At 43.8% G+C, this 24,486-nt stretch overlaps 1 pseudogene; it reads left to right on the top strand.

The window, feature by feature from the left end:
* The first annotated feature begins 19,896 nt into the window (after positions 1-19,896).
* On the top strand, positions 19,897-21,673 carry LOC125297200 (annotated as a pseudogene).
* The last annotated feature ends 2,813 nt before the right edge of the window (positions 21,674-24,486 follow it).

The following is a 24,486-nucleotide window of genomic DNA, read 5'->3' as shown; positions in this document are numbered from 1 at the left end:
CAACTTTTTTTTTCGAACGGACGGAATATGGTTACATACTGTAATATGTTTATTAACGGGATAAGGAAGACGATCTGCTCCAGAATCACTGTTTATCGTATTTAATGACATAACATTGCTATAGCTTTGTAATAGGTTTTGATGAAAGTGGCATAGCTTCTCTGCTATACTAACTATTCGACCGTGATAATCTATTTACCAAATGGGGGTTAGGAAAACCACAAGATAAATTCCGTGCATCAAAGCAGACTGGAACATTCATGTCTAGTAGTATTCATGCACGCCAGCTGTTTACTGTCTGCATCAGGTGCGTCTGTCTAATTCTCAAACAGCAGAATGCTTAAATGCTATGTTAAGCTACAAGTAGGCCTAGGTCAATGTATAACATTAGCTTGGGATGTTTTTACAGTAAGCATTGGTAGTTGTGAAAGCAGCTGCATCCCTTCTAAATATCAAAATATGGAAATGCTAACATATCTTTTCTTTCTCCCTCAAGGTGCTTTGCTTAAATTTCTCAGCCCTCAGGCTCTTCCTAAGGATACCTCCACTGATGAAGATGGCCTGAAAGGTTAATCTTATGTGTGTGTGTGTGTGAACAAAGCATCCTTTTTCTGCATAAGATGGCAGTGTTTTATTTTCTCACTTTGTGAGAACTGAAAAATGTTAATGTGAGTGTGTGTGTGTGTGTTTAAGTATGTTGGATTTAGTTATTGTGCACTTTTTTACATTTATATTGGATTTTATGGTTCTGTGGTGTTTTTGCAAATGTTCAAATGTTCAAAACTAATGCACAGTATATATATATATGCAACTGCAGTATTGTACTGTCAAAATTTTGTATTTATATAAACTGTGGGTGAACTTAAACTGTATGGCTATGCGGTGGTTCCTGTAGGCTTTTGCGTCTTGGTGGGGGGCCTCCATGTCCATTTTGCTTGGGGCCCCCAAATTCCTTGAAACGGCCCTGTGCCTTGATCATGGGGAACTTGTTTAATGTGGTGATCTCGACTCCTGACTTAAGATAATCAGCAATTTCAGTCTCCACCGAATTTGAGTCCTCTTTGTCCTCTGTAAATGAAAAAAAGTCGGACTCGTCTTCTCGTCTGCTGACAGGTGCGGGCGGCAGTTCCTCTGGCAGTGGATGACCCAGGGCACGACACTCGCCAGCGAGCACGCACTTCGCTGTGTCTTTTTTGGCCTCATCCCTTAACCAGCACAGTTTGAATTTAGGAATTGTCACTGCAGCCAGCAGAGCCTCTTTGCTATCCAGTGTGGATGCAAAACGTGTCTCTTTACTTTCCTTATCGAGGGAAATTCTTAAAGTAACGGAGTAACGAGTGCTTATTTTGGAAAATAACGGAGTTACTGATTACTGAATTCGCAAAACTAACGCGTTAGATTACTTGTTACTGAAAAAAACTAATAAGAGTACTCTAACGCGTTACTTGTAATGTGTTACCCCAAACACTGTATCTGAACAATTATAAATTATACTTTTGCCCCATTTTGACTTAGGAGGGCATTGCTCCTACATACTTTAGCCAATAATCAAATGCCTGCTCTCTTTTGGAAAGCTGAGGCACTGTTGGAAAACAATTAGAATAACTGTGTGATGTACTGACACAAAGTTACAAAGGCTAGATTATTCTTTTCTTTTTCTACTGGATAACAATCACCTTTGAACTGACCACATTTCAGCCCTCTAGGTCTTGACTTGATATGACTTGAGTCCTAGCATTAGGTCTTGTCATGCTGTGTGCAAAAGTAGATCAATATATAATGACAACATGAGTACTTTAGACCATTATTTGCCAAGTTATACTATGCATTTTGTAAAATGCCCTATGAAAACTCCCCATAGGACTTTGGGTTATCCAAAATTACTGGCAATCAAATGCTTACTGCATATGAACCCCTTATAAGCATAATCTTGGCCTCAAATGAAAGGTAATACTCTGAAGTTTCATGCTTGCATTTGGATTGTAGGCTACTTCAGGTTCTGATATGACTACACTAAATGTGGAATAATTACAAAAAATACAAATCTATACAATTTCTATTTCAATTCAATTGGTGTGTATAAGATGGGCTTCTGCACAACTAATATTGGATCAACTGGTAACCGACCTGGGGCTGGTGTATGCTAGCTGGTGATGCTAGCTGTGCGTGTAAATCCTCACACCCCTAACCTTAAGAACGGCTCTAACCGCTGAGTTTGAAGCTTGGGCTTTTAGCTCAGTGGTTAGAGCGCTCGACTCCCATGCGTGTTGAGGTGGCGGGTTTAAGGGCCGTGAGCGGCTGACGAAACGACCTCTATTACACTGGAACATCTGAAGGCATATTAATAACAGCAACAAAAAGTTGTAGTATTATTAATGAAACACTCCCATTCTCGCAACCAACCCGTCTGACCAGCCACCCCTTTAATCCTCGGACAGGGGGGGGGGGGTCTCACTCTTGCCTGTCCTCAAAACTTGAGAGCCCTGATTGAAATTATGGGAAGTTTACGTAGCTTAGGCTAAACTGTATGTTTCTTTCGTCCCCCATGCCTGTTTTATTCGTCCCGATCAGGAGGGATAAATGAAACATTGCGCACATTTCCACTTTTGCTTAAATAATTCCTGAACAGGGCTGGACTGGCCATCTGGCATAGTTATTTCTTGTTTTTGTCCGAGCCGGTCTTTTTGTAGGCCTAACAGAGGCAGCCTAAATATCATGGCTATGGCGATGTCCGCTTAAAAAAAAAAAAAACACTTGTCTCGCTGGATTGAACGCAGAATGTGGGCTGTTGCGCAAATACTGTAGATGAATGAGGGAGGGAGATTCCGTTAACAAAAACCTAAAGTTTTGTCCACATTTTCTCCATTATTATCGTAAAATATGTCTCCATGCAGGGCAGGGCTGGTTCTAACCTAGGCTAGGCTACTATATTTGGGTGGGCTGGTAGAAATTTTGGGTGGGCAACATAGCAAAGCTGTCAAATTGGATCAAAACTAACATAAACACAAAACAAACACAAAACAATCAGTAGCTTGAGTTGCTACAGCCAACAGCCAGGGATAGGCATGTCTGATACATGTATTTAAAATACAAATTTGTATTTTATTTAGTTGGAAAAAAATGGCATCATATTTTGTATCAAAATACTTTATAGGTCTGTAGTTACACAATTACCTTCTTACCAACCTCAAGTTTCTTGAGAACTTTAAAGTTCTCAAGAAACTGATCATTAATCATCTAATCGGAAGACATGAAACCAGTTATGTGGTTGCCCTGCAACAAGTTACCCCACGTGAAAATTTAATTAATAATTTGCCCACACTTGTGATCATAATATTGAGATTTAGGAAGATGAAATTGCTCACATACACAATACACTCCTTCATACCACCCTCAAGGTATTTGTGGGTTTTTTCTTTCAATTTATGATTATGGTGTTTGTGTCTGGTTTCCCTAATGTATTTGTGCTAATTTCACATCTTGAGCCTGTTTCTGTTTATCTGGATGTTTTGCCTCATGCCAACCTTGAATTAATCAGTGCCTCACCAGAGCCACCCTTGTTAAAAATGTCTAGAATCGCCACTGATTGAGCGGCTAGAAAAGTTGAAAACTGCAGATTTCACTGAATAACTAAAGATTGCACCTAAACTAGAGATTGCACCATTGCACCCAAGTTTCACACACAAGATCACAAAATGTTGTGTTTTTTTTATCTCAAGGAGCCGCGTCAACCTAGTTACATTTCTGAGTGGATCGGAAGGCTTGCATCTCACTATTTTCGGCTACAAGTGGAAATAACTTTTTGCATAGTGCATTAGAATATGTGGAAGCAATTCAGGATGTTTCCTACTCATTAGTTAAAATAAAGGTTAAAAAAAAGTCGGTGCCCACACTGCCAAACAAACAGCTCCTATCAGCCGTAATTGACAGCCCATTATCTACGACCCCGAGCAAATGACTCAGACAGGAGATGGGTGAAATTTACGAAACACAAATGATTCATAGAGCATCAGGTATTAATAGCACTGGGCGGCCAGCTCTTATGCAGCACTCAGTACACTGTGCTACCTGTGCTGCCCACATGTGATAACAGAACACGAGTCGGACACTCCCTCTGTCAACTTGGGTAAACTATGTCACCTTTAGTTTCCCCCTTTGCTTATACTGGCATTCCCATTTTAGGTTACAGTTTATTTGCAAATTATACAGGAGCGGTTAGTAACAGGCCACAGCTATTTAGTACTCCGTGCAGCTTTACAGCTATTTAGAATTTCATTTAATTTATTTAATCCTATACATATTAAAGGGTTGCATTTGTCACGGTCGATTGTCTTAAGCTACAAATTAACTGCAGAGTTTCTGAATCGTGAAAATATTTGGAGTGCAACGCATGCATTATGCATTATGCATACTTTTCAATGTTTATAAAGCCAAGTCAGAAGTGTGAGAGAACAGAATGTGCTTATTAACTAACCCAAAGCTGACTTCAAAAGCTCTCTGTCTTTTACAGTTGAAAATCGATTGTCATGGCATGAACTCCCAGAATAGGAAGGATTAATGATGAACGATGTGATCCATATCTGCAGATGATACAACAGTTGAAAAACGGGGGAAAGTTGTAGAAAGGTTTGGGTAGAAGAATGTAAGGTTCATGTTATGCAGTGGCTGATGAACCACCATCTTGGTGCAAATAAAAGGAAAATAGTTGCCTTCCACAGTGACCAGCTCATGATACTGTGGATTGTAGTGAGAAATTCCAGAGTGTATGTACTTTAACAGTCATTTTAATCATCACCCCAGCCTTTGATCATGCCAAACCTTTTGTCAACCAAACTGTTCTTGTGACCTTTGTCAATCAAATGCTCACATGACCCATTGTAACCACATGAGGACACATTACGACAATTAATCATTTGATGATGAGTCATTTCCTCTTGACACAATCAAAGAAGGTGGGCTACGCTTTAAATGCAGAGGGAAGACACTGCTCTGGAGGTTCAGTTGGCCACCGCCATAAGCGGTGGGCTATGCTGGCCTCCGAGCTCATATGCTGGCCTCCGAGCTCGTAGTTCTAACACCATTGTTAACCAATAAATGTTTCACCATGTTCTCAGTTTTCAAACCTGCCTCTGTCTGCTTGCAGTCAATTTTTCTTACAACAGGATCTCAAACAGGAATGCACCAGCTCTGGTATAATGCAGACGCCTCCAAACACAAATATGATTGAATCATGATGGTAACACATCAGTGTGCCATGCTCAAGGCTGCTAGGTCAACACTCAACAGGCTTAATTCACAACACTAAATTCTATATCAGATCTCTGTCATATTCAAACAGTCTTTCTTCACAACAGCAGAAAGACCTCGTATTCTTGAAAGCTATGGCACAGTTGTCCCAGATTAAAGACGTGGATTTGTTATGCTGGTATCCATGCAAATAACTGATAGGCTGCCCTGATCTATTCGAGGCTCCTTCCACTTGGCTTCACACAGACCCTGAGAGGGTTTATTTTGTGATAATGGCCAGCTGTCTGTGTGGTATCCCTTACTTAGCCATCTCCAAACACAGTAACTTAGCGCTACGCACCGTCCGCCTGCCCCCACAATGCCTCCTGTCCATCTGCTGTCTGTTTTTCTGACCAAGTTCCCCAAAACATGTCACCTGGACATTGCCCCTGGGTTGCCCCTGCCAGCCAAAGAATGCCAATTAGGGCCGGTGTCGTGTCGAACTGGGCTACCCGTCGAGTTATGCTACCACGCAAGCGCAGTTGTGGAAAAAAGCGTCACAATCGCTTGTTGACAGAAGAGTGAGACAGGCGGCAGGCCATGGGATCCCCCTCAGCCCTGTAGAGTGAGACAGGCGGCAGGCCATGGGATCCCCCTCAGCCCTGTAGAGTGAGACAGACACATTTGATTGCTCTGTTTGTTTTAGGGCAACGGGGCAGAATCTTAACGCATTACCGGGTCATTACTGTGGTTTTGAGGTCATGAAGTCAGGATATGTCACCAAGTTTGACACTAATCGTGCAATCCATTTGTACATGCTGATGCCTTGTGACACCTTGTTACTTGTGAAATGATGTAACTTCCTTGTCGTGAACTCGGGGTCCTTTGACTTGTACGTGATCGCTTCTCGTCAGATGAGTTTAGGGGGGCATGACGTCCATCACTTTGCGTTTTTTTGGAAAACGTCCTACTGGTAAAACAAGAACATTGGACAAATGGATCGCACCATAAAAGTAATCATTTTGTAACATATATATTAATCTATGTCATTCTTGTATTTCACTGACCTCTTTATTTTTTCATTGAAAACTGTAACAACCTTTTTCCACCACACGGTATTTTTACATGACACACAGCCTGAAGCTTGAGGACGACAAAATGAAACAATTAAATTGGCACAAACATCCTGATTCAGAAACGAGGTCATTTGCTATTTTGAACAAACAGAACAATTGCAACACGGAACGCCATTGAGATGTTTGTCGCTTCCCAGTTTGTTAGTTCACAATGACTAATCATGCTAACGAGCTTAGAATGGCGAGTGTGAGTGGGATCCAGCCTTTATTGTTACTGATCCACGCGTGTTAGCCACCCAAAGGGCCAAGCGTCTCAGGCGCCTGCAACGACACTTGACACAGATCCACACACACACCTGTTCTTCCTCCCCACGTGTGCCAAGGAGAGAACAGAACAGTCTGCTCCACATACGGCCCCCAGAGGGCCTTTCATATCCGAGTTCAGATGCAGAGTTTGGGCTGGAGGTGGGAGAGTTCTGGCAGCTCTGTCCATGTGAGGATGAGGACATCAAGGGGAGCTGGATGTACATTCTCTTTTCATCCCCCTCTCCCTCCCTCTCACCCTCCATCCGTCTCTCCCTCTCTCTCTCTCTCTCTCTCTCTCTGTCTCTCCTTTCCTCTGCACCACAGACCTGCAATGTGCTGAGGAGAAACGTGTTACACGCACGCACGCCCTCTCTCACCCTCTGTACACCTCCTGCCCCCCCCACACACACACACACACACACACACGCACACACCCCCACACACACATGCACACACACACCCACACACACATGCACACACACACACACACACACACGCACACACACACACACACCGCCCCCGTGTTCCCCCGCTGTGCTCAGGAGGCCCCTCACACACTCGTCAGGGGGGTAAACAGAAACGCCTCACGCCTTCTGAACGAGGACCATTTATCAAAGACAATGTAACGATGTTGACTCCCTCCGATGAATATTCATACTCCAGCAGCTCCCTGCACACATAGGGACACTGTATTAAAAAACTCTCTAGAGATGAGCCCGTTTGTACTCAGGAGGAGAACACACTTCGGCTCTGAAACAGCTCATGTCAGATTTAATCAGTCAACAGCGATTGCCATGTAAATATGATGTAAATCTCCTCCGATTGTTTTGGATCTCAGACAATAACTGACAAATAACAACAGCGATTTCTTCTGACAAAGCGGCTATTCAAAAGAATTCAAAAAGAAAAGGTCAGCTTGAATGCCCAGGGAGCTGACCACACCTGTTGAGGGTAAAACATCGGAGCGTTTGCAATCCCCATCGATGTCACTGGGTGCAACAGCAGCCAGTATAATGCTAAACCCAGAGAGCTGCGATCCTTATGGGGAGCCTTCAGCAATAACAATGTTATTAACACCAAGTGGAAATACTTTGATAGATAGACTCATTATCAGAGAGGCAATTTCAAGGGTGATATTTACGGCGTCTTCTTCTTGAGCAAAATGTAAAAAAAATGAAGATGTAATTTCCCCCACAGCAGGCGGTTAATTGAGAATAAAAATGAGTGAGGTAACCTAGTCCGTGTTGATAATTCCCCCATGAGCCAATCACCCCCTCCCTCTCTGGTAGGTTTAAATGGGGCCCAGGAGAACATGACGTGAGCTGAATGAGAGGAGAGGGAGAGACGCTTTGCTTGACACAAGGACCACACGTGCCAGACCCAACTCCTGCTCTGGAAACAAAACAGTTGGGATGGAATGGAATGCTCTCACGTGTCTATGCGCAAAACAAAATCTGTACATATTCCACACCTCTGTCCCCTGCATTGTGCTGATAAACCCAAGGAATTAAATCAATTTAAGTAATAGAAATCTTCTCCACCCCCCCCACACACACACACACACACAGATAAACACACCTTTTTGATGGCAGAGCCCTCTGTGCCTACACCTAAGGAATTAAAACGATTTAAGTTATAAAAAAAGAAATCTCTCCGTACCAGATAGCTACCAGCACACCCCTCCACAATCACACACACACACACACACACACACACACACACAGAGAGAGAGACACAAACGCACACACAGACACAATCACACACACACACACACAGAGAGAGAGAGAGAGAGACACAAACGCACACACAGACACAAACACACACACACCTCCTTGATGGCAGAGCCGTCTGAGCGATCCGTTCCCCCTCTTCCCACACCTTCCTCTCCAAACTGGGTCAGTGGCACGACATGGCAGCTCCACCGACGGCACAGATGGAGGAGCGAGCGGAGAGAGCCACAGGCTGACCTGCCTGAGCCTGACCCGTCTGTCCAGTCTGTCACCTGCCACACGGCAGTGGTGACTCACATCGCATCACACTAACAGGTCAGTCAGATGCACAGTTTTACAGCAGGGGGCTCTATTATGAGCGATGAAGTCTGCAGACAGGTAGAGGCCAGGGTTGTCGCTAACAAAGCTCTAGAGAGTACAAACTTCTTCAAGCATTCAGCTGAAGAGCTGTAGAAGCTGTCATTGATCGAGTTCAAAGCACAGAGAGGCCATTCTTTTCGAAAGTGATTGAGAGTGAGCTCTAGAACATGAGTCACGAAGAGACACTTCTCTGTGCAGATGAAAGGTGAAAAGGAGATATTTTCTGAAAACGATCACAGCTGATGAATGGAAACACTCCAACTTAGTGCACAAACCCTCATTTGGCCCCAGTGTCCTGAGAGAATCACTGAGATGATGCCAAAAGACTTTTTTTACATAAAATTAGCACATTCAAAATAATGAGTTGAGAAAAAATGGTTTTATAAAACTATAGATTCACAGTATATTGATTATAGTGTTGTAACACAGTTACAGTTGGTTCTATATTGATTATAGTGTTGTAACACAGTGCTCATGCAAAGTTGACCTAGTTGCTGACATGATCCAATATTTTTTCAGGGAGGTTAAAATGTACTGTGTGTATATAAGACTTTATCTGATATTTGTATCAGTGTCTTGCTAAATAAAATCATCTTCTTGCATGCACTTACAGAATTATACTCAGCTTCAGTGGTTATGTCAACATCACACACTATCTTCTGTTTACCTTAAATAGTCACCCATTGGTTTTGTTTGAGGTACTTCGAGTTATTATTTCACAATAATTAAAGTTTGTTGTGTACACTGTTCCGTGAAGTTACAGTTCATAAAATAGGGGTGTGCTAGTTTGTTTTAGCTCAGGCCCCAGTGTTTGCTACTGGCTGGCTTCCCATGGCCTGTCTGCACTACGTGTGCACACGGGATGGGTGACTCAGAGAGATGCATGCACATTCACAGCTCAGTACAGGCTGTACTGCAAGTTTTGTGCAAGCAGACAAACTTATTTGTCCATTATTTGATCCTTTTTCCCGTTTCCTAAACACATCTATCCTATTTCCAGATCATATAAGCCAGAGCTACTGTCTGTAAGCTCCATCATAGGGTCCACTCATACTGTCTCCACGTATGTCTGTTAGTAAGCTCCATCATAGGGTCCACTCATACCCATACCACTTTTGTTGTGCTCTGCAAGTTTCCTTCTTGCATTAGAAACATGTTTAGAACTGTGTATATAGATACAGTACATCTGTGATATACTGTATATCTGGATTGTGCTTTAACTCATTAGGAGAGTGCAGGAATACTGTCCCGTTGTCTTATTTTACATTCTAATGGGGTACTCTTAGGTCAGTGACACATGCACTTGGGTTTCCTGCTACACACACACACACACACACGTGAGCTCTCACACTCACTCTCACATCTACATCTGGGTAGAATGACTGGGCTGAAGTGGACCGTTAGAGGCTTTACACAATAGGCTGTTATTGTGGGAGGAATAAAATGTGGGGCAGAAATGTAGGCCAAATTACGCAAGATCACCTACTCAAAGATTAACACCTACAATTATTCACACACTCTCACTGCCAGCGGTCTCCACACCACAGCAACTACTGTGGATCTGAGACAACCAGCTCTGCATTAAACTGACCAGAAAGTAGAGCTCTGCCCCGATATCATTCAGAATTACACACTACATTTTTCCTTGACACAATTTTCTGAACATGTCTTTTAAGCACCATAACCCCACTACACACCCACCTGCAAAACCATACACTAATTCTCAGTGTTTGATTCAGTTTTCAATTTCATAAAACACATTGCAAAACAGCACAAAGAATTTTCTACCTAACACACACAAATCTAACAGGACATAACTTGATTTCGTTTTTCAAACACAACCTATCAAAATGCCACACTTATTCGCCACTTATTCACACTCAGTCCTCAATATACTGTACAAACACTTATTACTTTACTGAACACCATCCAATCATTGCCTTAGTATAGGCCTACAGCATGACTAGATATACTCTATATGAATAGACCCTTTCATTCTGTCCCTAGAGGATTTCCAGTTGAAATTTTTAGAACCAATGCACATACTTTGAAATGAAAATGAACTGGACTTTAACATAATGTCGACTTTTTACGTAAACCTTTTCTGTGCCTCTGGAAATGCCTTAGGAATGGACATGTTTGTTGTTGCAATTGAAAGGGTCTATAGGCCTATGAATATACACAACCAACTGCCCCAAGCACACACAGTAATATATATGTTTTGGAAAATGCAAAGTAATTTGATAGTATTCAATTAGTAGTCAGTCATTTATTTCTGTGGAAATACAGTAATTTCTGTATTTGGCAAAATCAGCTTTTTCAAAACTCCATGTACATCTGGTGGTCATTGTATTTTGCTTCCATTTATCCAAAAATCACTATTAGTGAAAAATCACTATTTTTGGTTTTATTATTGCTTACATGTTTACTGTGTACTTCAACTTCTCTCAAGATGACTTTCACTCTTGTATGGAAATATACATACAGTAGAAGCCCATGGAAGACAGAAGAGCTTTAGGCTTTGAGCAACAGTGTGTACATGATGTATCCAAAATGTCATATAATGACAAAAGTGTTGTGAGTAATGTGAGGCGAATGTTTGCTTTAGAGATGTGTTTATGACATTTTGAATGTTGTGTGTCATTTTGCTGGAGATTTGAGGCATTTTGTGTGGCCATTGCAATAATGGGTTTTGTGTGTAGAGGTTTGAAAAATAGACACCGAGTTTTTAAAATGTGTGTAAAATACAGTAAACTGTAACTGGGAGGTTTAAGTTTAATAATCTCATGACCTGTCCATCAGGGGTGGGGCCACATGGGCCAGGGTGGGCCAATGAGAAAAGAGAAAAGAGGGAACACAACACAATTCTAATCCACATACTTTTAAAAATACAACTTTCTTTAATTTAGAGTGTCATGCTCTTTTTGCCCAGCCATTTTGATCAATTGTCAAGAGATTCCTCCCATTACCAAGAATAACAGTAACCTGATCCTACACAAGACAATATAAAACAGGTAAAATATTATATATATATATATATATATATATATATACAAGGTTAGCCAATGCTCTTAAAATAAACCTTGTATGTCTTGTATGACTTTAACAAATCTAGGTTATGTCAGTCTTTTAAGACTGAAAAACAGCTACGAGCCTCCCTCTCTCTCCCTCACCTACCCTCCCACTAGACTTGCCATCAGGATTAGGTTTTTCTAACCCATCAACCTCCCTTTGTCACACACTTGCCCTCTCATTTACAGAGACTCACTCTCTCTCTCTCTCTCTCTCTCTCTCATGTGATCATGCTCCAAATAAATGTAAATATGTTTATTTGTTTGAAATATACCTCAATAAATGTAGAGGCCCATCTAGTCCAGCCATGTTAAAAATTCTTGCCTCGCCACTGCAGTGAATATATATTTGAAAACGGTGTGATCTCCCCATATTTGATGCAGTGTGCTGCCTTACACAGTGCACAACCTCTTTCACACCAGACATAATTGGTTAAATCCAATACCCGCTCTCTAGCCCTCATCGACTCGGTTGACTGGCAGAGGCACGAGCTACGTGTCAGAGTGCATTAGCGGTTCACTTGCCCACTGCGTCGCTGTTGGCTTATGGAGTGACACAACCGCACCAACAGACCCTCTCATCTTCACTCCACCAAAACGGAGTGACTTAATGGCCACCGCGAGGGAGAGTCAACCTTTAATGAGCCGCACACGTGGCGGGGAACGGGGCCGAGTGGATACAGTCAGGCCGGCGACACCTGCCGATACAGTAGGAGCGTGGGAGGGTGAATACCAGCCGGAGACACTCACCGGAACATTCTGGACTCTTGCTGCTGTTGTTTTCTTTCCATCCCTGGCCAAATGGGAAGTGGCAGCTTGGCGCCGCTCTGTAGTGGCTAACGCGGACTGACAGCCCATCTGACAGGGCTGACTCACAGGCCCATGCACGCTGCCATCTCTCTTGTGCCAAATCTAACACTCGCCCTAACAGCACTCTCTCTCACACACACACACACAAACACACACACACACACACTCACTCACACACACACACAAACATATACTCACACACACAAACAAAACACATACACACACCCATTTCCCTCAGAGACCCCCTTAAAAAATGCCTTTGTGCAGAAACTCGCCTTAATGAACATGAAAGTCTGAGAGGCCTCTTCTCCATGAAGAGCCGTAAACAAGTTCTGGAGCCGACCCAATGAAGCTGGTCTCCACTGGCCAACGTGATGTCAAAGAAGTCACGCACCATTTGTAATAAAGAGAATAAACTATGATACCGGCATGTCCTTTTACATTTTTAGACTTTTAGGTTGTATGCAGTCTTCTGACAATTGCCCTAACCTGCTCATCCAGTGATGCAAGGTGCAATATGTTGTTTCTCTTGTCAAGAGGAAATAAGCTTCCTGACATAATAATTTCCCAGTGGTCCCATGCACTATTCATCTATTGGCTGTTTCTTTTAAGAGGTGTGTTCTGTCCTAAAACATGTAAAATAAAAAATAAAAAAAACACACAGGAATAATTAGCCCCTTAGTTTTTACAGTTCCATCAAAATGTCTTGCATGAGGATTACAAAAAAATAATGAGGGTGGTGGGAAGAGAACTATTTCCACTTTAGTACCAAAAAGACGACTTATTGCACATTAGCCTCTACATCCTGCCGGGAGCAGACGATGAACTCACTTTAGTACCAAAAAGACAACTTATTGCACATTGGCATCTACATCCTGCCGGGATCAGACGATGAACTCACTTTTCATTTCCCAGGAAAGCATGGCAGGGCGGCACGATGGGGACCTGATGGTTCTCGGCACAGTTTAGCGCGTCTACGGGGCGACAGGAGCCCGGGGAGCTGCGCTGGGCTGATTAGTCAGCATGTCATGAGGCAGCGACACCAGGCTGACGAGAGTGTGTGTGTGTGTGTATGTCTGCATTTGTTTGTGTGCTTGTATTTGTGTATGTGTGTGTTTGTGTGTGTGTACGTGAGAGGGACGGTGTGTGTCTGTGTGTGTGTGTATGTGTGTGTGTGTGTGTGTGTGTGTGTGTGTGTGTGTATGTCTGCATTTGTTTGTGTGTTTGTATTTGTGTGTGTGTGTGTGTATGTCTGCATTTGTTTCTGTGCTTGTATTTGTGTGTGTGTGTGTGAGTGAGGGGGAAATGAGGCACCAATTAGGAAACAAATCGGCATTGGTAAGGGTCTGTTTTCCAGTCACCCACTGAGGGGACAGAGCAACTCTGAGCTCATCCTGCAGGATTGCATCGGTTCTTCAGAGAGAAGTTTGGTTTCATCTCTAATTGAAGCTGTTCCCCCTGCATTTGAAAGGCCACGGTGGTATTGGTAGCGCTCTCTGCTCTTGTGGTGACACAGACCTACTTAGTGCAGTCAGGAAATTAGAGCACGGAGCATGAGCCTGCATGGCCCTCAGCCCTCGGGCTTCATATGAGCCACTCTTTAAGGAGAGAGAGGGAGAGAGAGAAAGAGAAAGTGATAGAGGGAGGGAGGGAGAGGGAGAGATTTTTTGATCCAAAAAAAGAAAGAAGGGAAAGAAAATGAAGAGGGAGTGAGTTGTGGCAAAAAGAGACGAGGTGATGAGCAGCGGACGGCATCAGTGAACAAAAAGAGACGAGGTGATGAGCAGCGGACGGCATCAGTGAACAAAAAGAGACGAGGTGATGAGCAGCGGACGGCATCAGTGAACAAAAAGAGACGAGGTGATGAGCAACGGACGGCATCAGTGAACAAAAAGTCAGAGACTTAAAGACCAACTTCACAAAATCCCCGCCAGTCAAGTCTGGATTTAGAAAAGAGGTTTTTTTTTTTGTTCTGCTGTCCTGCGTACGCCTTTCCATCTAACTGCAATTTCCAAAACAGCCCCCTGCCCCCAACCATAAACTCAGGATGAAAACAAGCAGACTCCTCTTCCTCCTCATGTCTCAGGATAAAAACAAGCACACTCCTCTTCCTCCTCATGTCTCAGGATTAAAAACAAGCACACTCCTCTTCCTCCTCCTCCTGTGTCTGCCGGCCGAGAGTGCATTGCTCTATCGTCCGCATGTCTTGCTGAATGGGCCGAGAGTGCATTGCTCTATCGTCCGCATGTCTTGCTGAATGGGCCGAGAGTGCATTGCTCTACCGTCCGCATGTCTTGCTGAATGGGCCGAGAGTGCATTGTTCTACCGTCCGCATGTCTTGCTGAGTGGGCCGAGAGTGCATTGCTCTATCGTCCGCATGTCTTGCTGAGTGGGTCTGAAGTGTCCAGTGGGCGTACACGTCCAGCAGCCGCCTCCCGTAAATGTCTCTCCAGCCCGAGCAAACATCCGCCACGTGACCGTAAATACGGGGCCGTTTATTGTTTATCGGTCTGTTTTGCCCTCTCTTTTACAGGAATCGCCGTGCCGATTCGATTTCCAGGAGCAATTAAAAAGGGGCTGTTGTTTGTGCTTCTTGAAGCGCGGCCTACTGTACTGCCTGATTACCAATGCAAACTCTCTGGGTGAGGGAAGGAAAAATGTCTCTGCATGTGTTCCCACGTAGAAGTCACACGACTTTGATGACAGGATTTGTGTTCCGGTGTAAAGCTGTGTGTACGTGCAAGAGTGTGTGTGTGTGTGTGTGTGTGTGTGTGTTTGTGTTTGTTTAAGGTAGATAAGCGGAGATGAATCATCATGAGATTAATAGTCACAATACGCCCTCATTCCGTGGAAAGGCAGAAGAGATAAAAATTTAAACAAACCCAAGCTAAGATCAAGCAACCCATTCACACGGTGTCACAAGGACTCCGATCTGTAGCCGATAGCTATTTCAGCCCTTCCCATGAAACGGCAGGCAGGGCAACATAGTATTTGTCAACTGTAATACCAGCATAATGACAGTCTGAGGAGATTGTTATCAACACTGGGTAAACAGGATCTCTTCTTCGCCAGTGCACCGCAATGAGGTGTCTCCATTCGTGAAAAGCAAATCAGCTGAGTAATACATCTGCAGACTAGGGAAGATAAAGCAATACACAGGAATGCCAATGGAATAAGTGACAAGATTGGAATGTATCTGATCCAGTTCACTAAGACTCTGATTGGTCCAGTCACAGGGCTTGTCTTTGTGCACTCAGTCATGTGCCGATGAAGTCATCTTATTTCACTCCCTCTCGAGGAGAAAACTCAATTACTCAGTGTTTCTGCAATACCGGAAAACAGTGAGCATCTCTCTCTCTCTCTCTCTCTCTGTTCTGGCAGACCATAAAGTGTTTTGTTGAATCTTTCTTTCAATCAGAAACCTGACGACTGATGGGGGATAAGGATATTCATATTTACATTAGTTTAATCAAGAATAAGCACAAAGAGAAGGACCTCAACCTTATGATGATGGTCCAGGTCAATCCCAATTTAGCAGAGTAAATAAGAGCAGACATGACACTGAGTGAAGCTGCCACATGCCAAGTCAAGAGGCACTCATCTGCGTTAGAGGCAGAGTGACCGAGGGTCAGTTTGGATGCAGTCACCCTGTCTCATCTTTCTTTTGTCATTTTCTCTCATATATATCTTTTGGTAGACAGCAAACGAGGGCTGAGTGCCTGCCTCCTCCTTCTACAAAAATAAATAAATAAATAAATTTAAAAAAATACATAAAAATAAAATGGGCCCGGGGCAGTTAAAAAAGAGCATGGGGAGTTCAGCCCAGCCACATTGGGGGCAGAACATCCCAAAAGAAGACACAACCTCCCTCCTATTTTGACCAGTGCTCTGCAGTCGGCCAGGCAATGGCAGGCTACCATGGCAGCTGGCTTCATTCGCCCAGGCTAATGCTATGAGACTCACAGCACCAGGGAGAGGAGCAGACGGTCAGCAAACAGGACATTTGTAAACACAATTAACACAGGGAGACCAGGCTCATCCACAACTGTGAGAGCAAACTCGAGAGCAAAGAAGATGTCCAGGCATGGAGATCAATCTGACTTGTGCTATTGGGTGTCACATAACATTCCTCCGTTATCACTGGTACAGCAATTAGCTGAATTTGACAAAAGTGTGTGTGGATGAGAATCACAGACTAATGTGACTTTTCAGATCAACACCAGCTGGCAGCACACTTCTGGAGCCACTAGTAGAGTAGGGCCTGTTCGAGTAGAGTAGGGCCTGTTCGAGTAGAGTAGGGCCTGTCCATACACTAGTTCATATCAACAATCAGTGTCCACAATCATGTCCTGACCTTCTCCTTCTCCTTTGTCATCGGAATATGCGGCCCCTCACAACAGAGGAGTGCACATATTTAGCTGCCAGGATGAACACATGCATGTTGCCGCGGTATATTGTCCTCCACACGTGCCGCGTGTTCCTCCTAAGGCTCTGGCCGAAAAAAACATCGCCTCCAGTCAGAAGGGAAACAACAGCCTGAAGAAACGAATGCCTTTGAACAACACCACCACCTCCAGGTATCGCATACACAGCATGAGTAATACAAAATAATCAATGGGGACAGCCTATTAGCGACAGTCAAAACGATCTTTACATTGATGACATTTCAATGCACTTGTATGACAAAGAAACACACTCTCACACATCATTTCCTGTCAATTAAAAGAGTAGACAAAGGAAAAATGGTGTGAAGTGAGCAGAGTTTGCTGCCAAAACATACAAAATGCTTCAGATATAAAATAATGCTGTAAAGGCTGAGGAAGAACTCTGGGTAAAAAAGGACGTGAACTTCTGCAGCTAAAAGGATGTGTACCACTGCAGCTAAGCACCTTGATTGTTTGTTGCAGACACTTTCTTACTTTTTAGAGACCCAAAGAACTCGAGCAAATAAAAAAAACAATTATCCAGAGGAATAAGAGACAGAGAATGATTAGTGATTATGTAAAGTAATATAATTGCAGTATAACACAGCACTGGCATACGTTTAGAGACGCCTCAACATTATCCGATGACCAAAGCCTTACGGCTTATTGTAGCTTTTAACCACCAGTGTTGTTGCTGTCTCTTTGTCATGACGACAAAAGCGAGGCACATCTCAGAGTCATAACTATTCATCGGGGGACCTCTTCCTGAAGTGGGCAGCTTCCTGAGCGCTTCACGTGTGCACCAAAGTGTGTTTGGGAGCGGAGGATGACGATGACATGGATAATGAGATGGAGTTAAACATACTGAAGATGTCATGGTGAGATGAGAGATGTCACATGGTGATAATGTGACAGTGCACGTGTGGCTGTTCATGGCAACAACTGACAGTGTTTGATGTCCCCTCTTCAACTAATTTCACTCCCCACCAATCTCATATCAAGTATGTATACAATGCATACAATGTAGTTCAACACCATGAAGCTAATCATTCCCAACTGTAAGGTGGATGTAAATTATGAATGGATTTGAAGTTATAATTTAATCAGCTGGACGAAAGGTGAAGGCTATGCTGACAAAAAATATAAACATGCATGAGAAGAGGTGGTGCCGCTTTTAAGTCCCATCAACTCACAAACAGCAACTAACTCAGACTGCGTTTTTTTGACAAGGCAGTCCTGCTTAAATCTTGAAGGGAATACATAAACATATCCCTCAGCCCCATCCATCAAGTATGTACTTAGAGAGAAGATATTACAAATATTCATGCTGCCTTCATCTCTCCATGTCATCCCCCTGAGCTCCGCACTGTTCCACCCTGCCATTGATTTAGTAGAGGCTGTGACACAGCTGCCTCCTGAGGGACATCTCAGCTGTCATGGGTCTCGTCTATAAACAATTCTGCTCTGCTCCAGTCTCAGACAGACAGACAGACAGGCAGGCAGGCAGGCAGACAGACAGACAGAAAGACAGACAGGGCCCCCCAGATTAGGTGCCACGTTGAGTCTTTGCGCATCAATTGTCAGAACACCACTTTCAAGAGAAGTTTTAAAGATACGTGCGCAGCTGAAATGCAGCCATAGCTGCTTCCAAACCATGTATTTCAAACAGAGATAGGAAAGTACATATGTAGTTCTTTACTTTTGCAGATATAAAGCTTTCTTTTTGACTAAGACTTGTTTGTTTGTTTTTGCTGTTTATGTTATGTTTGCTGTATTACTCTGGCCAAACATGTTCCCACTGAGAGATTTGAAGAAATGGTTTCAAGGTTGAGCAGTGATAATTGGACCAAGGTGGAACTATTTACTCCATATGATATACAAAAGTTTTGCTTTATCACTGCAGTTTCCTCAACCCTTTCCAGCAGGTTTCAAAGCTGAGATGTGGCTTTGGCAGCTCATATATAACTGTTCAGACAAGAGAGGTGACCTGAATATTAATGTGACTGCTACTTTGACAACTGTATCTGCAGCTAATAAGTATAGTATATATACTTTTTTGATCCCGTGAGGGAAATTTGGTCTCTGCATTTGGTCTCTGCAACCCAATCGGTGAATTTAGTGAAACACAAACAGCACACAGTGAACACACAGTGAGGTGAAGCACACACTAATCCCGGCGCAGTGAGCTACCTGCTTCAACGGCGGTGCTCGGGGAGCAGTGAGGGGTTAGGTGCCTTGCTCAAGGGCACTTCAGCCGCGGCCCACTGGTCGGGGCTCGAATCGGCAACCCTCCGGTTACAAGTCCAGAGTGCTAACCAGTGGGCCACGGCTGCCCTCCAAATGTTGACATATTGTTGACATATGAGAAATATAAATCTATATGGGAATTCAATTTAACAACAAAGACTGACATTTCTTCAGTGTTTCTATGTTCTACTGTATATTCTCGTTTTAACATTTCGTTGCAGATATGACACATCAAAGTCTGTCATATGTCACCATTCCTCCTCTGATGTGCTCCACTGAAATATGAATTAAACTCAGGAAGGTTAAAAGGAAATAGACCATTTGAACTTAAAATCTTGCCATATTCCCATCTAATCAAAAAGCAAAGCACGATATGCAGCAAAAAAAAAAATCATTCCACACCAGGAAATCTCATGCTCCACGCCTGAACAGCCCTTGTTTATACACTTTCCTGCGACCTCCCTCCCTCGCAAAAAACAAGTCTTGGTCCAATTTGCATGAAGTCCTCTGATTGGCTCCTCTGGACTCGTGCCTCAGTGCCCTGCTGCGAGTTAATTGGTCGGGGGTTGGCAGCGAGGAGCCGTAGTCACTGACAATACACATAAATAGGAGCGTGGGCTCCGTTCTGGCTCCAGACGCACCTGTGCTTTCACAGAGAGAGAGAGAGAAAGAGAGAGAGAGACTTACACCAGACACTTCTCTTCAATACGCAGCACTGATTCAACAAGTGCAGCAGTCCGCTTGACAGAGCACAGAGTTTTTCGGCACCCGACAAACAGAGAGATCTCAACAGCACAGACGGGCTGACAACAAGACAGACAGACAGACGCAGAGACGGAGAGGAAGAAGACCTTTTTGAGATAAACAAAATCAAAACAAGAAGACAAAGCCAGATGACCACCAACATGGAAGTGAAGGACAAGTCTCAGCTGCGTCTCCGCCTAGTGTTCCTGGGGGCGGCCGGCGTGGGCAAGACGGCCCTGATCCAGCGCTTCCTGGCGGACACCTTCGAGCCGAAGCACCGGCGCACCGTGGAGGAGCTCCACAGCAAGGAGTACGAGGTGGGCGGCCTCAAGGTCACCGTGGAGATCATGGACACCAGCGGCAGCTACTCCTTCCCAGCCATGCGCAAGCTGAGCATCCAGAACAGCGACGCCTTCGCTCTGGTCTACGCCATCAACGACCCCGAGTCGCTGGAGGCTGTGAAGAGCCTGCGGGACGAGATCCTGGAGGTCAAGGCGGACAAGTGCACGCCCATCGTGGTGGTGGGCAACAAGGCGGACCGCGAGACCGAGCGGCAGGTGGCGTCCGAGGACGTGGTGTCCACCGTGGAGCTGGACTGGAACAGCAGCTTCCTGGAGGCCTCGGCCAAAGAGAACGACAACGTGGTGGAGGTGTTCCGCGAGCTGCTCCAGCAGGCGCACCTGCCCAGCCAGGTGAGCCCGGCGCTGCGGCGCCGCCGCGAGACCTTCCCCAAGGACGTCGGGCTCCTCCGGCCGCCCATGAACAAGACCAACAGCTGCACCGTCTCGTAACTCGGGGGGCTGGGGGCAGGGGGGCAGCTCAGAGGGAGGGAGCAGGGGCAGAGGAGGAAGAGGAAGATGAAGATGAGGAGGACGTCCGGGGGCAAGAAGCCGCTGGGTGATGAGACGACCCCACACCGGAGAGTGAGACTCTGGGGAAAGCTTCAGGTGGACATGTGAATGCTGACGGTGGCGCTCAAAGTGCATCTGACCCCGAGTCCAAGGTCACTCTGACCCATCAGACAGGCGCAGGTGAGACGGATACTGAAGTGGGGACAGAGGTGGACACGTGTAAAGAAGACTCATCTCACAGGGTGAACTGTGACATGAGAGCACGGCTGTACAGGCTGAAGAAGCCCTCTGTGGCCACATGCATTTCATATGCTTTATTTTCCCCTTTGCACAAGTCATGGTAATAGCTTCTGGTGTCCAAAATATGATCAATGAAAAGCTTTTTTTATGTCCTTTTTTTTTAAGTTTCAATGTGTATATTTTGTTCATTTGCAATTTGACTTCAAGAATGTTTGTCAAAGTGAACATACACATGTATTTATTGCAAAAGAAGATAAAAGCCCAGGGTTATTTCCTGGTTGTGAACATGAACATGTTTGTGTTAAGTGTGTGGAATCTGTACAGCTGGAGGAGATTGTTTACAGAACTAGTCCTGTCAGAATTCAAATTGTTGTCAAAGCATGAATCGAACTTACCCAATGTAAGTGAGGTAGTTGCAGACATATGTCTATTATGCACTTTCATTTCGAGTGTTATAATATATTTTACAGTTGAACCAATTTAATGTTTAGTGTAAATATGCTTTACGTTTTTCTATCATCAATAACTGTTATTGTGCATTGTTATATGTGGAATGACCTTTACACAAATAAAATACAGAGGAAATAACCGCACGTGTTTTCTTTTTTGGCGCCAGCCCAGTATAATGAAGAAGCCGTGTTTACAGCTGTTATCACGGTGATACTCGTGATAAAACTATAGGCTTCCCTGGGTGGAGAAAATAAAAGGCTGTTTAACGAGTTAAGGCTGGATGACTGTGGGTCTTTCAACAAATGACTAGACAAACATTTTAGGCTTTACCTGACATCTGTCTATTTGCGCTTGTGAGAAAGTTCTGTTGACATTTGGACAGCCTACCTTATCCTGCTTAGATAGGCCTAGATCCGATTCCTCCCGGAACACTGAAGCCCTTAAACCTTTCCTATTCAGTTTGGCTTCTTTCATTAAACCTACATCCACATTTTCATTGAATCAACATATTCCGCCAATGAAAGACTTTGAAGAACTACGCTTTGGTGTTGAAAAACATAAAACATAGGCTATGAAATAAGCTAGCAGACATTGCCCCCTACTGGTTAAATCTGACATCTCTATGCAACATCCAGCTTATCAGAGCAATTCCAATTCTAAAGTCGTTAACATAAGCACCACACTCACCTTCAACATTCACCTTAAAATAATAAATTGTGTTGACAAAATTGACAGCCCATCGAGGAATAGCCTTTTTGTTTAAGCAACTTCTGTATGTGTCATTGAAAATTAGTTAACCCTTTCCCTCCCCATAAAACATCCATAAAACTTGAACATGCATTTACATGGTACACTGGTAAACACATGGTAAACGTCCAGTGGTACACTAGCCCCCTGATAACATGCCTATAGGATATGTAATATTGTGAGAGGGGTGTCTTCAAAGGCGACACAATGAACCCTCTGAGCACACACTCAGATACAGAAACCACATGGCACGACACAGGCCCATGTGTTTCCCCTTTCCCTCTACTACGATACCAGGGGCATTGTTTCCTTACCGACACACGAGGAAGTGGCCTGTGGGCCGTTGCTATCTGGTTCCTCTTCGAGCTGGGTTTAAATAGTCGGCTGCACTAGCCTCAACCCCCTGCACACACTTACAGCTCAGCAACACAGACGTGGATGTTACAACCATCAAGGTATGTGAGATAAAACAAATTGTTGTTGATGAATACACAGAGAATTATTGTATGGATATGTGTAGGTTATATACATATGCCTTACAAAACCTCACAATATGCAAAGTCTCTTTTGGGGAAGTGGGGTTTTCCGTTGACACGTCAACACTCAATAAGCATATACTGTACAGCAAATAATTTTAAACTGCTTTGAGCTAATATACTATAACAACTCTGAGAGCAAAAGCAAATGCTTTTTTTCTATGCACTACTACTAACCCCATTCTGTGTTAAAAGTGTCTATCCAAAGCCCTCATCCTGTCTTTGCCCCTGGACTTGGTCAAAGCTCCACAGAGACTGCTTTAGGGAAGCCTGAGGAGTTTAGAACAAGTATAGGGTCCTCGACTCTGATGTGATCGCACTTTGGACCAAGTACTGACACCCCGTGTTGTGGGAAAAAGCCAGTGGGGCATGTTGATTTATGAGCTTACGAGCGTGTTGTGCAGGCAGATTGGGTGTGGCTGGCTGACTGACTGTTTGGTGTAAGGTCAGCAGACACATGGCTGGACTGAATGCTACATCATCAATCACACAACACAGTGTAAATGTTAACCTGTCAGCAATCAGTCAACTCACGTACAGTACATCTACATCACAGCGAGTGATTTAAAAGACTGAGAAGAAAACTGTAAGAAAAGAGGGCAAAAATACTTTATTGAACCAAGAAGAAAAGCTGATGGTAGTGAATGTAAACATAAATCCATATTAATGGACTGTAAGCAAAAGGCGGATGAAAGCCTCTGGGTGGTGGGAGCGTACAGGATAGACATGTTTAGCTTGAGGCTTCTGGGCTGGTCACCTGAACTCAGGTGGATCCAAGTCCATTATCTGGTAATGCAACTCCTGTCTTGGGGCTAGGCTGTTCAGCTAACACAGACAGAACATCACAGTGGAGGACTGTGTGACAAAACACAGACGAAGGCTGCATGCATGATTTTTTTTTTTTTTTAACTCCAAGAAGAACTGAAAGTCATTCAGACCAAGTATTGAAATCACACCCTAATAAAGGCTGCGTGGGGACGCGAGGTTCCTCACTGAAAACATCAAACTGTCGAAACGAGAAGAGGTAACGTCTGCACATTAAGGGCCTTGCATACAGTAAATCCCCCTCACCTCAAAATAGTTTGGAATAATTACAATGTAAAGTCCTGTTGCCTTGGACACTGGGCACAGCTTGAGTGTTGAAAGATGTATCGGTGTCTATTTAAAAACAAGGAAACAAGAAGAAACAGCTTCTGCTTTACTGCTCAGTCACAGTACAGTAAGGAAATAAAGGAAACATGGACCCATGTCCAGAAAGGTAGACTGTATACTGGAGTGGGTATAATCATTACAGTGTTGTACTCTTAAGGCAAGTCATTAGCTTTCAATATGGACTTTGAATAAGCCAGGGAATTGGGTTACTTCAAAACTCATCTTTTTTTTTCAATGTCTTCATAAATGTTTTTTTTAGTTGAAAAAAAAAAAAAAAACAGAGAAAATGGCAAGGTGAAATTCAGGCATACGGAAAACATTCCAAGTTTGATCTCCAAAAGCTATTAAATCTAGTGTCCTTCTATGAAGTTAGCTTCTGCTAAGCCTATTGCTACAATCAAGTGCAGGAAAATAGAACTTCCCAAAGGATGTCTCAGAAGACAATGCATGGTTGAAGCACACTGTATTAGGCAGGCATGCATCACATGGAATAAAGAGTCATCTCACATGTGATTT

The sequence above is a fragment of the Alosa alosa genome, chromosome 7 (assembly GCF_017589495.1).
Source record: "Alosa alosa isolate M-15738 ecotype Scorff River chromosome 7, AALO_Geno_1.1, whole genome shotgun sequence".
Lineage (NCBI taxonomy): Eukaryota > Metazoa > Chordata > Actinopteri > Clupeiformes > Clupeidae > Alosa > Alosa alosa.
Note: the sequence above shows the minus strand (reverse complement) of the source record. Positions and strands in the feature narration are given on the sequence as shown.